Genomic DNA, 10,861 nt, shown 5'->3' on the forward strand with positions numbered 1-10,861 from the left:
CACGATCCACGTGTACTATACTGACAACACAAACACACGACCACGTGTACTATACTGACAACAACACACGATCCACGTGTACTTTATTGACAACAATACACGATCCACGTGTACTAAACTGACAATACAAACACACGATCCACGTGTACTATACTGACAACACAAACACACGATCCACGTGCACTATACTGACAACACACGATCCACGTGTACTATACTAACAACACAAACACACGATCAACGTGTACTATACAGACAACAACACACGATCCACGTGTACTATACTGACAACACAAACCCACGATCCACGTGTACTATACTGACAACACAAACACACGATCCACGTGCACTATACTGACAACACAAACACACGACCACGTGTACTATACTGACAACAACAGACGATCCACGTGTACTATACTAACAACACAAACACACGATCAACGTGTACTATACAGACAACAACACACGATCCACGTGTACTATACTGACAACACAAACACACGACCAAGTGTACTATACTGACAACAACACATGGTCCACGTGTACTATACTGACAACACATGATCCACGTGTACTATACTGACAACACAAACACACGACCACGTGTAATATACTGACAACAACACACGATCCACGTGTACTTTATTGACAACAATACACGATCCACGTGTACTATACTGACAACACAAACACACGATCCACGTGTACTATACTGACAACACAAACAAACGATCCACGTGCACTATACTGACAACAACAGACGATCCACGTGTACTATACTGACAACACAAACACAGATCAACGTGTACTATACAGACAACAACACACGATCCACGTGTACTATACTGACAACAACACACCATCCACGTGTACTATACTGACAACACAAACACACGATCCACGTGTACTATACTGACAACAACACACGATCCACGTGTACTATACTGACAACACAAACACACGATCCACGTGTACTATACTGACAACACAAACACACGATCCACGTGTACTATACTGACAACAACACACGATCCACGTGTACTATACTGACAACACAAAGACACACGTAAGCACATACTTTCTGTTGATGGAGGTGGTACATACAAATTCTTTATAATTACAATGCGTTGTATAGCACATGCTTCCCTTTTTGTTTGAGCACGGGTAGGCGTACCACAAACAAAATCTACTTCCGTATAGACAAAAACGTAAAGGACAGGATAATTGTTTCCTCATTGTGTGGAAACACTAATTATATACAGATAATTAACTTACATATGTTGTTAATTAATGAAAGTGTCTAGGAAAGCGTCAGATTGACCTTAATGTTACGTCTGTTCAACACAAAATAGAGAGTTTAATTTGAGCAAGGTTTTCTGGAGAATAACGATCACACTGAAGTGATCATCATGGAGTATAATGACCTTGAACTCTTTTTTATGGAGTGTCATGACCTTGTATTCTTTATTATGGAGTATAATGACCTTGAACTCTTTTAATGGAGTATTATGACCTTCTATTATTTATAATGGATTGTAATGATCTTGAACTCTTTATAATGGAGTATAATGACCTTATACTCTTGATAATGGAGTATAATGACCTTATACTCTTGATAATGGAGTATAATGACCTTGTACTCTTGATAATGGAGTATAATGACCTTGAACTCTTTATAACGGAGTATAAAGACCATGTACACCTTATAATGGAGTATAATAACCTTGTATGTTTTATAATGGAGTATAATGACCTTGTGTGTTTTATAATGGAGTATAATAACCTTGTGTGTTTTATAATGGAGTATAATGACCTTGTGTGTTTTATAATGGAGTATAATGACCTTGTGTGTTTTATAATGGAGTATAATGACCTTGTGTGTTTTATAATGGAGTATAATAACCTTGTGTGTTTTATAATGGAGTATAATAACCTTGTGTGTTTTATAATGGAGTATAATGACCTTGTGTGTTTTATAATGGAGTATAATGACCTTGTGTGTTTTATAATGGACCTTGTGTGTTTTATAATGACCTTGTGTGTTTTATAATGGACCTTGTGTGTATGGAGTATAATAACCTTGTGTGTTTTATAATGGAGTATAATGACCTTGTGTGTTTTATAATGGAGTATAATGACCTTGTGTGTTTTATAATGGAGTATAATAACCTTGTGTGTTTTATAATGGAGTATAATGACCTTGTGTGTTTTATAATGGAGTAGAATGACTTTGTACATTTTATAATGAAGTATAATGACCTTGTACATTTTATAATTGAGTATAATGACCTTGAACTCTTTATAACGGAGTATAAAGACCATGTACATCTTATAATGGAGTATAATGACAGTGACTTATGAGAGTTACTACATACAGTGACCTTGGACAGTGATTAGTAGAGTGATCACCCGCACAGTGACCTTGCACAGTAACCGTATACAGTGACCTTGTACAGTGACTTAATAGAGTTACTATATACAGTGACCTGATAGAGTGACCACATACAGTGACCTGACAGAGTGACCACATACAGTGACCTTACAGAGTGACCTTGTACAATGTTCGTTGTGTTGGAAGTAACTGGTATATCACCTTGGCGTCATCGACAGTAAACCAGTTGTAATTAAGTGATCTTGTGATTTTCAAATTATCTAGTGATTTTAAATCAAATACAAGTATTTAAATGGCCTTCATCCTCCATGTGGCATGCTGACATCATCCGAGCAATTTAATCAGTTTTGAAATAAAACCATTCCACAAGAAATAACTGGATTTAGATAGAAAGTATAATCAAACATCAATGTAAGGGAATCTCGACCACCTTTAACTTTACTACACCATCATAACTAGCAGCAGTAATTTACATTTGTTACATACCACAAATGTATATAATACTGGAAATGATTGCTTAGTTATCGTCGATACTTTGGATTTCTGACACGAGAACTGCGCCAACTAGACGGTATATTCTGAGGTAGAAGTATTGGTTGTAGACAGATCTCCTTGATCGTATCGTCCTGTTACGTGTGGCTGATGAACGCTGATATATAGTCACTCATAGACAACGTAATGAGTTTCTAAATTTCCGCGTTTTCTCTGATTTTATCACAAATAGTTGACAGCAACTGAATTTACATTCATTATGGTAGAGTTAAACAGGACACACCTTCACCAGATCATTTGCTTGTTTGTGTGTGGTGTACTGGTAAACAGTTCTCTATCGCTCAGATAACATATGGAAGAATACTCACTCTAGTCGGACTTCATGCTTTGTAAAAGAAGCCATCTGCATATTGATCGTAATTACGTTGAACATAATGACCCAAATGTATTGTGCATTTGTTTTTTGAGGTTGAGGCACAAATGTAATGCATTGTACATTTGTATGCGAGGCTGAGGCAGAAATGTGATGTATTGTACATTTGTATGCGAGGCTGAGGCAGAAATGTGATGTATTGTACATTTGTATGCGAGGCTGAGGCAGAAATGTGATGTATTGTACATTTGTATGCGAGGCTGAGGCAGAAATGTGACGTATTGTACATTTGTTTTCTGAGGTTGAGGCAGAAATGTGATGTATTGTACATTTGTATGCGAGGTTGAGGCAGAAATGTGATGTATTGTACATTTGTATGCGAGGCTGAGGCAGAAATGTGATGTATTGTACATTTGTATGCGAGGCTGAGGCAGAAATGTGATGTATTGTACATTTGTATGCGAGGCTGAGGCAGAAATGTGATGTATTGTACATTTGTATGCGAGGCTGAGGCAGAAATGTGATGTATTGTACATTTGAAAGCGAGAGAGAGCCAGAAAAGTGATGTATAGTACATTTGTATGCGAGGCTGAGGCAGAAATGTGATGTATTGTACATTTGTATGCGAGGTTGAGGCAGAAATGTGATGTATTGTACATTTGTATGCGAGGTTGAGGCAAAAATGTGATGTATTGTACATTTGTATGCGAGGCTGAGGCAGAAATGTGACGTATTGTACATTTGTTTTCTGAGGTTGAGGCAGAAATGTGATGTATTGTACATTTGTATGCGAGGCTGAGGCAGAAATGTGATGTATTGTACATTTGTATGCGAGGCTGAGGCAGAAATGTGATGTATTGTACATTTGTATGCGAGGTTGAGGCAGAAATGTGATGTATTGTACATTTGTATGCGAGGCTGAGGCAGAAATGTGATGTATTGTACATTTGTATGCGAGGCTGAGGCAGAAATGTGATGTATTGTACATTTGTATGCGAGGCTGAGGCAGAAATGTGATGTATTGTACATTTGTATGCGAGGCTGAGGCAGAAATGTGATGTATTGTACATTTGTATGCGAGTTTGAGGCAGAAATGTGATGTATTGTACATTTGTATGCGAGGTTGAGGCAGAAATGTGATGTATTGTACATTTGTATGCGAGGCTGAGGCAGAAATGTGATGTATTGTACATTTGTATGCGAGGCTGAGGCAGAAATGTGATGTATTGTACATTTGTATGCGAGGCTGAGGCAGAAATGTGATGTATTGTACATTTGTATGCGAGGCTGAGGCAGAAATGTGATGTATTGTACATTTGTATGCGAGGCTGAGGCAGAAATGTGATGTATTGTGCATTTGTATGCGAGGCTGAGGCAGAAATGTGATGTATTGTACATTTGTATGCGAGGCTGAGGCAGAAATGTGATGTATTGTACATTTGTATGCGAGGTAGAGGCAGAAATGTGATGTATTGTACATTTGTATGCGAGGCTGAGGCAGAAATGCAATTCATCGTACTTTTGTACTTAAGATTGTTATGAAACACTACCAAATTGCACAGAAATAATCTAAGAGAAGTATTTACTATAAATGCTATTTTTAGCGCGCACACGTGCTATAATATATAATATCGTGCACCATCCAGGTGTGCTAAGGTCAAAATAACACAGTAGATCAGTATCAGCCATTCATATATTGCTGTGAATATATCAGACATAACAATGAAACGTGGTGCATTGCGCAATTTTATACATACGAACATAAGACTCAAATCGCCGAATTCTTCCACTAAAACAAAGCCATCGACTCCACACAGTCTGGAAACAATAGCAAATGACATCGGACAAGATTGAAGAGTAATAACACTGCAGGTTAATTGGATAAGAAATCATAAAGTGCATATCGATGATATCTAAATATAGAACAACCGGGCCTTATGAACTCCAGGTTTCTATGTTAAAAATAGCCCGATTATACGAGCCCCGGAATGTTATAGTTTCTATTTGACGTTTGTAGCAATCCTAATTGTAATAAAATGTTCATCATAATAGTTACAATAAGGATTTTATAACAATAATGATTGCAACAAAGGGTCTTTATATTCTAAATCAGGTCATGTATTTTTATTTCGTCTGTTAGTAAACACATTTGTTGATTATGTATTTGTTGTTATGTTTAATTCTAAGACTTTATCATCAATAGATTCCAAGCAAGAATTAAATTAACACGACACGTGTTATATAGAAATGAAGGATCTTTGATAAAGTCAATACGATGCTCACGTCACTTAAATATTATGTTAACCTTGAATTAATCCAACAAATCCTGTTCGACAAGACGCCAGAACACTTACCACGATAAATGAGGAACAATGATCGAGTTGTTTGGCCGAAAAAGACTCGAAAAAACACCAGAAAGGCAATGAATACTTTGGAAAAAAATCACTCCCATAGTCTTTTCCACTTCGGTTGGGAATCTTTTCGTTATTTCGCTTTGGCGAGTTTCCATCTTTTCGCTTTGGCGTTTTGTCGCATGGTGTTATTTCGTACATAACACACACCGTAGAGAAAGGACGAGATGTTACATAGGAGATCAGATGTGGACCAATCAGGAATGGTGATAGTGAGAGTCAAGTAGGTTAATATAGGCAGGAGAAGAGAGAGGAATTCTCATATAACACTGGCTGCAGGAGCAGTTGACTTTCTACTACAACGTCGTTTGTAGCGATGGACGACAGTGATCCGTTATTTCACAGGACTGTATATGACCTTGACCTGTACGGTTCTTCAATCGTCAATCCAATACCGACGAACAGCTTGAATAGGGATTGTAACACGTGCTAAATACATCTAAATTAAGCAAGAATTGCTTCGTGATTTTAATTTAACAAGTTCAAGTGAGTTATAATCAATACAGAATGTGATCAGAAAGCCGTCGAAAAAAGGCAATCACATTCACTGCCCAGTGACCATGTTTCTAAATAAAACGACTTCATTTCCGACATGGCATCCTGTTACTATGTGAAAGGAACGGTAGTCAATCACGTGACAAGTACGGATACTGAACAGTAGTCAATCACGTGACAAGTACGGATACTGAACAGTAGTCAATCACGTGAAAAGTACGGATACTGATTAGTAGTCGATCACGTGACAAGTACGGATACTGAACATTAGTCGATCACGTGAAAAGTACGGATACTGATTAGTAGTCGATCACGTGACAAGTACGGATACTGAACATTAGTCGATCACGTGAAAAGTACGGATACTGAACAGTAGTCAATCACGTGACAAGTACAGATACTGAACAGTAATCAATCGCTTGATAAGCACAGATACTGAACAGTAATCAATCGCTTGATAAGTACGGATACTGAAATGTGGTAAACCTCATAACAAATACGGATGCGGAGCAGGAGTAAAACCCATTATTGTTTGCCGGGTGGTTGTGTTTTGTAGATCTTGATGTGGAAGGAGGTCTCCTCGTCAAAGGTCAAGAATAACAGTTATCAGATTTGTGAGAGCTGTGGCGGCCTTCAATCACGCCTATCTTGACACGAGGCCGTTCAGTAACACTGTTTACAAGCTCAGTGACAATTACAGGAGCATGAAGTCAGTCAGACGGAACTAGCACCACCGGAGCGTGTCATTGATGACTACAATTACATATTGCGTCTGAACCAGGCACGTTTACCCAGTCATAATCATGTCCATCCCGAAAATGAGTAAAGAATCTGAATCAACATTTTTCTTCTACAAAACACACGTATATTATAACATGTACCCTGTTCCCACACCTACAGGTCTAATATACCGATCTGTACCGTATCTGTCGAGCGCCTGAATAAATACACATATTTCTAGAATACCCCCATATACCCTACACACGATAACAGGGTCTGAACCCACTCGTACTATTCTAAAAAATTACCCCATGTATCCAACACTAAATATCCCACGTACTCAAGAAACGATTACAGGGTTTCTTACGGGTAGGTGTACGGAAACCTTCACTAGGGAGAGGTGTACGGAGACCTTCACTAGAGAGAAGTATACGGAGACCTTCACTAGGGAGAGGTGTACGGAGGCCTTCACTAGGGAGAGGTGTACGGAGGCCTTCACTAGGGAGAGGTGTACGGAGACCTTCACTAGGGAGAGGTGTACGGTGGCCTTCACTAGGGAGAGGTGTACGGAGACCTTCACTAGGGAGAGGTGTACGGAGACCTTCACTAGGGAGAGGTGTACGGAGGCTTTCACTAGGGAGAGGTGTACGGAGACCTTCACTAGGGAGAGGTGTACGGAGACCTTCACTAGGAAGAAGTGTACGAATACCTTTACTGGGGAGAGGTGTACGGAGACCTTCACTAGGGAGAGGTGTACGGTGGCCTTCACTAGGGAGAGGTGTACGGAGGCCTTCACTAGGGAGAGGTGTACGGAGGCCTTCACTAGGGAGAGGTGTACGGAGACCTTCACTAGGGAGAGGTGTACGGAGACCTTCACTAGGGAGAGGTGTACGGAGGCCTTCACTAGGGAGAGGTGTACGGAGGCCTTCACTAGGGAGAGGTGTACGGAGACCTTCACTAGGGAGAGGTGTACGGAGACCTTCACTAGGGAGAGGTGTACGGAGACCTTCACTAGGGAGAGGTGTACGGTGGCCTTCACTAGGGAGAGGTGTACGGAGACCTTCACTAGGGAGAGGTGTACGGAGACCTTCACTAGGGAGAGGTGTACGGAGGCTTTCACTAGGGAGAGGTGTACGGAGGCCTTCACTAGGGAGAGGTGTACGGAGACCTTCACTAGGGAGAGGTGTACGGAGACCTTCACTAGGGAGAGGTGTACGGAGGCCTTCACTAGGGAGAGGTGTACTAGGGAGAGGTGTACGGAGACCTTCACTAGGGAGAGGTGTACGGAGACCTTCACTAGGGAGAGGTGTACGGAGGCCTTCCTTCACTAGGGAGAGGTGTACGGAGACCTTCACTAGGGAGAGGTGTAGGGAGAGGGAGACCTTCACTAGGGAGAGGTGTAGACCTTCACTAGGGAGAGGTGACGGAGACTTCACTAGGGAGAGGTGTACGGAGACCTTCACTAGGGAGAGGTGACCTTCACTAGGGAGAGGTGGACCTTCACTAGGGGAGAGGTGTACTAGGGAGAGGGAGGCCTTCACTAGGGAGAGAGGAGGCCTTACTTCACTAGGGAGAGACCTTCACTAGGGAGAGGTGTACGGAGTCCTTCACTAGGGAGAGGTGTACGGAGTCCTTCACTAGGGAGAGGTGTACGGAGGCCTTCACTAGGGAGAGGTGTACGGAGACCTTCACTAGGGAGAGGTGTACGGAGACCTTCACTAGGGAGAGGTGTACGGAGACCTTCACTAGGGAGAGGTGTACGGAGGCTTTCACTAGGGAGAGGTGTACGGAGACCTTCACTAGGGAGAGGTGTACGGAGACCTTCACTAGGGAGAGGTGTACGGAGACCTTCACTAGGGAGAGGTGTACGGAGACCTTCACTAGGGAGAGGTGTACGGAGGCCTTCACTAGGGAGAGGTGTACGGAGGCCTTCACTAGGGAGAGGTGTACGGAGTCCTTCACTAGGGAGAGATGTATGAAATCTTACATTCAGGAGAGGGATTTAGGGACCATCCTTTGAGAGAGATGTATGAAATCTTACATTCAGGAGAGGGATTTAGGGACCATCCTTTGAGAAAGATATATGAAATCTTACATTCAGGAGAGGGATTTAGGGACCATCCTTTGAGAGAGATGTATGAAATCTTACATTCAGGAGAGGGATTTAGGGACCATCCTTTGAGAAAGATATATGAAATCTTACATTCAGGAGAGGGATTTAGGGACCATCCTTTGAGAGAGATGTATGAAATCTTACATTCAGGAGAGGGATTTAGGGACCATCCTTTGAGAGAGATGTATGAAATCTTACATTCAGGAGAGGGATTTAGGGACCATCCTTTGAGAAAGATGTATGAAGACCTTTATTATATTAGGCGTGATGCGTTTTGTATGTTTTACAAAGATGAAGCGACATGTATCTAAGCGAAATGCGTATTGCACGCCGACAATAACTTCAAATTTTATTACATCCAAATCCTTGATATTTGTGTTTATTAATATGAAGGAATGTGTGTTGCAGATTGAAAGAGATATTAGCTTGGCAGAGGGATCAAACTACTGTTCAAAATATGGTAACAAACAGCCTTTACACTACAGTAGCTCGAAAATCTTCCAACATTTTACCTTTGTTGATGGCCAAATACCTCCCCTAACCTTGAGTTCATAACCTTCCCACACCGGTATACAGGCCTGAAATAGTGATCTTATCGCTAGATTAGTACACAGGACTGGTACACAGAACCGGTACACAGGACCGGTACACAGGCCTGGAATAGTAGTCCCATCTCTAGACCGGTACACAGGACTGAAATAGTAGTCCCGTCACTAGACCGGTACACAGGACTGGTCCCGTCAATAGACCGGTACACAGGACTGGAATAGTAGTCCCATCTCTAGACCGGTACACAGGACTGGAATAGTAGTCCCGTCACTAGACCGGTACAAAGGACTGGAATAGTAGTCCCGTCACTTGACGGGTACACAGGACTGGTCCCGTCAATAGACCGGTACACAGGACTGGAATAGTAGTCCCGTCACTAGACCGGTACACAGGACCGGTACACAGGACTGGAATAATAGTCCCGTCACTAGACCGGTACACAGGACTGGAATAGTAGTCCCGTAACTAGACCGGTACACAGGACTGGAATATTAGTCCCGTCACTAAACCGGTACACAGGACTGGAATAGTAGTCCCGTCACTAGACCGGTACACAGGACTGGAATAGTAGTCCCGTCACTAGACCGGTACACAGGACTGGAATAGTAGTCCTGTCACTAGACCGGTACACAGGACAGGTACACAGGACTGGAATAATAGTCCTGTCACTAGACCGGTACACAGGACTTGAATAGTAGTCCTGTCACTAGACCGGTACACAGGACTGATACACAGGACTGGAATAATAGTACCGTCACTAGACCGGTACACAGGACTGATACACAGGACTGGAATAATAGTCCCGTCACTAGACCGGTACACAGGACTGGTACACAGGACTGAAATAGTAGTCCCGTCACTAGACCTGTACACAGGACTGGAATAATAGTCCCGTCACTAGACCGGTACACAGGACTGGTACACAGGACTGGTATAGTAGTCCCGTCACTAGACCGGTACACAGGACTGGAATAATAGTCCCGTCACTAGACCGGTACACAGGACCGGTACACAGGACTGGAATAGCAGTCCTGTCACTAGACCGGTACACAGGACTGGTACACAGGACTGGAATGGTAGTCCCGTCACTAGACCGGTACACAGGACTGGAATAGTAGTCCCGTCACTAGGAACAATTGCTAACATCATATGCTGCAATTTATCAATCTTTCGGAATTTTCCCAGTCAAAGATATGCAGCAAAATAATATCACAAACTGGGGAAATTCCAAAATAGTCGACAGGGAAAACAACCTTATCAGGCGGCTGGTCATGGAGGCCATGTGGATACGCTGCAGAGGGCCAGTACTTAAC

At 42.0% G+C, this 10,861-nt stretch overlaps 1 pseudogene; it reads left to right on the plus strand.

Annotated features, from left to right (window-relative positions):
• Positions 1-6,969: 6,969 nt before the first annotated feature.
• On the plus strand, positions 6,970-8,090 carry LOC132561671 (keratin-associated protein 19-2-like; annotated as a pseudogene).
• Positions 8,091-10,861: the final 2,771 nt, after the last annotated feature.

This window comes from Ylistrum balloti, unplaced genomic scaffold (genome assembly GCF_031769215.1).
Source record: "Ylistrum balloti isolate Yb309-2 unplaced genomic scaffold, AGI_CSIRO_Ybal_v1 Utg371262, whole genome shotgun sequence".
NCBI lineage: Eukaryota > Metazoa > Mollusca > Bivalvia > Pectinida > Pectinidae > Ylistrum > Ylistrum balloti.